A 7,570-nucleotide genomic window follows, 5' to 3' on the forward strand; every position below is an offset into this window, starting at 1 on the left:
TCCACAGGACCTGAGTTAGGCTCAAACCTGAAGAACCTGTGTTCAATTGAAACTTATACCCACTACTAAACAGCTCTAAATGGACCATGAATAATGTTGGACTGCCTGAGCCTTGAGAGATGAACCGCCACCCCCACCCCTACCCTTAGCCTCACCTTTCATGGTGTATTTTTAGAGCTATCATTACATCTCAGCTTCAACTAAAAATATTTTCCCAGGAATAGCAGAACATAGTTTTAATTGTGAGAAGTGACATAGGCATGTTTGTGCTCTAATTTCATATGATGTTTCATGTGTCTGATATCTGCTCTTAGGAGCAAAGGGATGGAGGGATAGGAGAGGCAGCATGCTCAATTATAATTTTCAACAAATTATTGGAATCAGTTATCCTTATTCAAAGGACCTTTCTACTCAATTATCTTTCTCTGGGTAGAAGAAACTTCCTACCACTGGACCTTGTACCTACTCTCTGAAGGCTTTGGTGTGAAGTCCAAAGGAGAAAATCATGAGTTCTGGGAAGCACCACTTATGAGACCTCATGCTCCAAGTAGAATTCCTTGACCAAGCTCAACCCATTAGATTCCTTCCTTTATTTCACAATCACTTAGCACTTAAGGAAATAATTTATGTGACCTGCTTTAATATACACTTTTCCTAGGCTTGAATGGGCCAATGTGGGATTAATATTAAATAAGCAGAGAATGTAAAGTCAAAGAAGAAGAGACTGAATCCTGGCTTTGACACTTTTGTGAGCTTGGGGAAATCTCTTGTGTTCTTCATCTGTCAAGGACTGGTTGTAGTAGATCCTATCTAAAAGGCATAGAATCATAGATTTAGATGTGGAAGAAGCTCAAAGGTAATCTAGTCTAATTTCTTCATTCTACAACTAAGAAAACTGAGGTACCTTTCATTCTGATGAATTTATATCTCTCCTATATGTAGACATAAAAAAACCTATGCTTAGATACTGGACATATGTATTAATATGTCATAAGTATATTTAATATGATATTCAATATATTTTATGTAAAGTGTTGCATGCATATGATATGTATGTGTTTTGCATCTACACATGTCATAAATTCTTTGATATTAGGAACTGTATCTTTGAATTATTTTGTGGCCTTCAAAAGAGTCCCTTGGCTTTTTTTTCTCCTAGCCAATGAAGTCACTGAATTTCAGAATATAAAGAGACCTCAAAAGTCATCTAGTCCAACCTGTACATCAACAGAAATCCCCTTTATAATATCACCAACAAGTGATTTCCTAGCTTCTTTTGAGGGCCTCCAATAATGGGAAACCCACTACTTCTTAGAGATATCCATTCTATTTTTTAATAAATCTAAATGTTCATTTTCCTTGTAAATCTTCAGCTATCACCCATTGTTTCCTAATTCTGTTTTCTGGGTCTAAGCAAAACAAGTCACAATCCTCTTCCATATGACAGCCCTTCAAACAGAAGGAAAAGAAGAAAAAGAAAGCTGTCATCTCCTCAAATCTTTGTCAGACTAAATATCCCCAATGCCTTCAACAAAACCTTATGTGTCATGGATTTTAATGATCTCTTTTTTCTACTCTAAATTAGTTCCAATTTGTCAATATTCCCCATAAATTATGGCACGTAAGACCAAATATAGTAGCTTACATGGGATCCAACAAGGCAAGGTACAGTGAAACTATAACTTTCTCTCGTTCTAGATATTATGTATCTTATAGTCACATTATTTTTTTGTGCCATGTCATAGTTTGAACTCATATTAAACCTAAAGTTCATTGAAACTCTCAGAACTAGCTAATCCAGAACTATATTCTCATCCTGTATCTCTGGATTTTATTTTTGAAATAAAAATGTAAGATTATGTATTTATTCCTTTTTAATTTCATTTTGTTAGGTTTAGTCCACTGTTTTTATCCTACAGAGGTCATTTTGCATCCTCTGACCAATTTGCTCTTCCTCCTAGCTGTAAGCTTGATAACCATGCTACCTTTTCTTTCATCAAAGTCACTGATAAAAAATGTCGAACCAAAAAAGAACAAGGAGAATATGTCGACTAGAAACCTTCCTCCGGGTTGTCATTAATCCTTTACCCACCACCATTTTAGGGGACCAGTCACAGAAACAATATGGTGCTATTGGTTCAGATGTCAGAAAAGGGTTGAGACGTTGTCTCCCTGTGTGACTCTGAGCAAGGTATTTTAGTTCTCAGTTTCCTCATCTGTAAAATGAAAGGGTGAGGCTGTCTTCAAAAGTACTTTCCAGCTCTAAATCAATGATCTTACTATGCCTAATCACACTATCATGTCATCCAAATCATTTCACCTTGTTTCCATGGAGAGCCTAAGAGTCTTGGTAAGAGGGCATTCCCCTGATATACCAGTCTAGGGTCAGAGTTTGAGACACTAATAAACATGGAGCAGCTGTGCATGGAAGGTGATGACAGCACACAGCTGTTCACAGTTGCCAGTTTAGCCCCCAGTCCTGGCCAGACAGGCTGAGAAAAATATTCTCCTTAGAAAATAGCTCCTAGGTGTGGTGACTAAGAATTGAGGAAGAGAAAGTGAGCAAGCATCCCTCCCCATGGCTACAGACTGAATACAAGTGGCAAAGAGTTGGCTTGTGCCATGTTCCAGTGTTGTCCACCCCATATATTGGTGCCAGTGTTGTAGAAGAATCACGAGAAATGATTAGTCAGTTATGGTTCCTGCTATTTATCTTGGCCATTATTTACTGAAGTCCCTGTAGTCTCTAAACAGAAAAGAGAGGGAAAGGAATGCTTGAAGGACATAGAAGATCCAGGGTTCAGAGCAAGAGCGACATTGAAAACCATCAAAAGAAGAAATGCATTTGGGCTGATGTGACCTATTCTCAATGACTTTCTGCAGCTACCAGTGATCACTATTCCTCTTTCTAATTGTTTATTATTTCCTTAATAAATATATTCTATAATTTTGTCAGTAGTCAAAGTCGAGTTCTTTGACCTACAGCTTAGAGATTCAATACTCTTCCCATTAAAAAAATAGACATTGTCCCATCTCTAGTCCTACATCACTTCTGCCATCTGAGATGTTTCAGAAATATCTGATTACAACTCAACAATCTCACCTGACAGAACTTTTAGTACCCTAGCATATAATTCACTCTGGCCTGGTGATTAATTCATTGAGAGTATTTGAGTGCTTACTTATCTATTTATATTTGGTTTTTGTCTTCTTATAATTGTTTTTTTATTCTATCCTCTTGAAGTTTGTTCTCCCTTGTAGGGGAAAAAATTGGAAGCAAACTAAGGAGTGGAGAGTTTTGTTTTATCTTCATTATGCATTATCACTCTCCCATAAATTCTGAATAGAGGTCTTACTCCTTTGTCAATCTTTCTCTTGCTTACAATATAGTTTTTTTTAAATCCATTACCTTTTTTGAATCAAACACAGAATGAAAGGCACCACAAATAGAATCTCCTTTTTGCCTCCTCTTTCTATCACTTTACCTTTCTTCATCTTTAAAATAAGAGTGTTTGATTTCTAAATTCCCTTTCAACACTAGATCAATGATCCTATCATATTTTACCCTGAAACCCAGATTTGTAAAATGAGATATCTAAGGTAATCCAATGAATTTGTGATGATACCTAGACTATAAATTAGGCAGTCTAGTCCCAAGTTCACATTCTTTGTTTTGATCACCAAACATCATAATGTTAGGCTGCCAAGATGAATGTCTGGGAGGAACAGGGTTCCTTTTCCCAATAACAAACAGTAAAAAAGAATAAAGTATTTGAGAATTTCACTGGAAAGATGTCCCACTGCCCCTACTGAAAAAGAAAGAGATTCCCCGATTGAGCTGATTTTCTTAGCAAATCTGAACCTGCAAGACGTTCTTTGGTTGAGGCTTCCTGTGATAGGATCATCAATCCTATTCCACACTTCTCACCCCCAGCACCATGTAGGTTGGGCTAAACATTTTTCCTAGAAGATCAGGCAACTGGCCCTAAGATTTGCTTGACTTAAGGAAAGGAGTCTTAACTATTTCCGTGTGTCATGGATCCCTTTTGCAGTCTAGAGAAATCTATGGTTTTAAATACATAAACTAAAATATTGAAAATTGAATTGAAAAGGGAACAATTATATTGAAATTGTTTTTAAAATAGCTGAAAAGAACCAAATTTATAAACTCACTAAAATCTATCCATAGATTCCCTCGTTGGGGGGTAGGAAGAGGTACAAAATCCAAAGTTGCAAAATTTTAGGGGACTGAGGCTCAAACCATGTTTCATGCACAAGGATTCATCTTCCTGCTGTTTGCTGGCCATAATGCTGTGGCTTCTTAGTCACTTCAAGGTGTAAAATGGCCCACCCATGTGGAATGAGATCTCTTCAGACTTGGCAGATAATTTAGATGTCCCAGGAAGCCCTAAGAGTTACCCTTCTGAGCAAACAAATACATTTCCATTTGGAATATCCATTCCTTTCAGTCATGTCTAACTCTTCGCGACCCCATTTGAGGTTTTCTTGGCAAAGATACTGAAGTGGTTTGCCATTTCCTTCTCCAGCATCTACCTTAGCTAAATCCTCTAGTACCTTTGCTGAATATGCTTTCTATGCTAGGGTTAAGTAAACCCCTTTTTGTAAATGAATCATTTTGCATGAATCAGGGCTACTTGAGAAGAAAGGCTCTCCCTGACCCTTCCAACCAAGATGGTGAGCCTTTTGGTCTAAACTTGGTCCACGCAGCAATTTGGATTTGCCCTGCTCTTTCCAGCTGAGCTCAGTCAATTAGGAGTGGGAGATGGGGTGGAAGGGGAAGAGGAAGATTTCACTAAGGAGTAGTGAGACTGGTCAAAGTCTCAGCTGTGCAGAGAGGGAGCTGAAGGAATCCTGCCTCCCAATAGCCAGCAAGGCAGGCTATTTGATCCCCCAGCAGACCTTCCTAATCCCTGCACTCTGAGAGCCAAGTTGGTTGATTTTCACGCACCTATGGTTTACGTGTTATTCTTTATCTCTCCAGGTTTATTTTCGAACGTGTCAACACAATTCTGAAAAGGTTACACATATGAACTAAGACCAGCAAGCAGTCTGAGAAGTGGAAGCAGGTTTGGGTTCTGGTGAACCACGGTAATGAGGTTTTCAGAGGAATCACCAAGGCCATGGACCAAGAAAGACTGAATAAGGAAGTCATCCAAAACAGGTGCTTCTACTTTTCTGTGCTTTATCTCAAGAATGAAAAAAAAAAGGCTGCCAACTTCTACATTGTAGACCTAGCTAGTAGGGGTTGAAAGTTAGCCATAAATCTGAGATGCAATAAGGACTGCCACATGCTAACTGTACTATATTTATCGAGGTTCTTAATAAAGCAAAAAGCTCAGAGGTATTTGGGATTAGACTCTTTATTTTTATTTTTTTATTTTTTTGCCAGACACCAGCAGCAAACAGTTTACTGCTGTTGTTCAGTTGCCAAGTGGGTGTTTCGGGTTAAAAAAGGAAATCCGCCAAGATCTGTTTATATGAACCTATGGGAGGAGAGCTCAGAAGTGGAAATGGCCCTTGTTTGCCTGTCTGAGTGTGTTGCTATTATTTTTGCCAAGGTTAGTTCAAATAAGCTGGGAGTGGGTGGGGAGTTCTAATAGATCCATCAGCAAACTAGACATTTGCCCAGATGGATATCCAGTGACAGTTACATTGTAATGATAAGCACCAAAGAGTTAACCTAAGGCAATGTCTACAGAAGGATATTAGACCAACTGTTGTGATTGAACTGACTGGATAATTTGGTATAGTGACCAAGAATTAGTCAAACTGGATTGTCTGGTTTTTGTTTTTACCAAGTATGACTTAATTAATCACACATTGTTAGAACCTTGAAGAGACCTTAAATACCATGCACAGGAGCACCCTTGTTTTGTAGATGAGGAAAATGAAAAAGAGTCATTGGTAATGATAAAAGTAATCAGACTTCATATTCATCTAGTACTTTGAGATCATATCAGAATCACAGATTTTGGGAAGGAAGGAAGGAAGGAAGGAAGGAAGGAAAGAAGGAAGGAAGGAAGGAAGGAAGGAAGGAAGGAAGGAACAAAAGGAAAAGAAAGAAATATTTGTGTCTCCTAACTGCCAGTTACTGTACAAAGAACTTACAAATATTTTATTTGATCCTCACAACTACCCTTCAAGGTTGGTAGTGCTGTTATTCTCATATTTTAGCTGAGGAAACTGAGGCAGATCTGCCCTCATTAAAATTACTTTCCCAGTGTCACATAACTAATAAACCAAAATAATGAAAATGGCACTCATGTAGCATTTTACTGCTACATGTGTCTAAAAATATCATAACAATCCTCTGACATCCTTCATGTAATTATTATTGTCATTTAACAGTAAAAAAATACTGAGGCTCAGAGAGGTTGAGATATTGTTCACACAGCAAGTAACTGGTAAAGTTAAACTTAAAGTCTTCTAGTGCCACTGAGCCCTTGTTCTTTCTACCACATCATATTTTTTCTTCTGTTTGGCAAATCTCCCCTGAATATGTTATTTTTCATTAATATTAGAGATTTCGACTTCAAACTCTGTGGTTGAAAGACTTCTATGAGTTCAAATTATAATTAAAGGCAGCCAGTGGAATTTCCCTTGTTGGCATGTGCTATGTGCTCCCTGCCTCGTTGAAAAGTTCTAGTGAGTCTCTCTTACTGCAGGCACCATGGCTAAATGTACCAAGAAAGTCAGATTTAATGGTAGACATGGAGTCCATCATCCCTCAGAAAAATTATGAAGAAAATTGAAATTAGCCAGCATGCCAAATATCCTTCTTCTTTTTGCAGTAAGATGAAAATGAAGAAATGAGTCATGAGGATCTTAAATGGTAGACCCTGTATGAAAACAGTAGCTGGTGGTTCATGCATTTACAATATGACCTCTGAAGTCATGGTCAGATGTGCCAGCAGGAGACTGAAGGAATTGGAAGGCCAGTAAAATTATCACCTTGTCAAATATCTATAGCCTATAGTCCAATAATGAATGGATTAATTTATGTGATTTTTAAAAAAAGAACTGTTGACCCAAAAAAGAAAGGGTTTCAGTCTCTGTAAAATGAAATTGAATAATGTTGCTATTCAAAAAACATTTACTAACATCATAGCATCTCAGAGCTTAGAATGATCTTGGAGAACAACTATTCCAATATCACCTGTACAGCAATCCCCTCTACAATATCCTCAATAAGTGGCCCTTCAGCCTTCCTTTGAAAATCTCTAGTAAGTGGTACCCAAGTCAAAGACAAAGTGAAATCTCTATTTCAAATGACAGCCTTCATAATCATTGATGACAGCTATCATGCCCCACCTAAATTAAAGGTCCTCTTTCAACTGAAGTGTTTGAAACAAAGAAATAAAGAAATATGCCTCCTTTTGTCCACCCTGACATTACCAATTGCTTCAAGTTAGCCTTGTGATTGGCATGGTCTCAAGGATCTCAAATACCCTGATTGCTCTTCTGTTGATCCTCCACAGATAATGCATGAGGCAGCTATGTAGCTCAGTGGACAGAGTACCAAGATGAAGTCAGGAATGCCTGAGGTCAA

The 7,570-nt window shown here is 37.9% G+C and overlaps 1 pseudogene; it reads left to right on the forward strand.

Moving 5' to 3' along the window:
• The first annotated feature begins 6,691 nt into the window (after positions 1 to 6,691).
• LOC123247565 lies at positions 6,692 to 6,963 on the forward strand (annotated as a pseudogene).
• The last annotated feature ends 607 nt before the right edge of the window (positions 6,964 to 7,570 follow it).

Source organism: Gracilinanus agilis, chromosome 4 (genome assembly GCF_016433145.1).
Source record: "Gracilinanus agilis isolate LMUSP501 chromosome 4, AgileGrace, whole genome shotgun sequence".
NCBI classification, from domain to species: Eukaryota; Metazoa; Chordata; class Mammalia; order Didelphimorphia; family Didelphidae; genus Gracilinanus; species Gracilinanus agilis.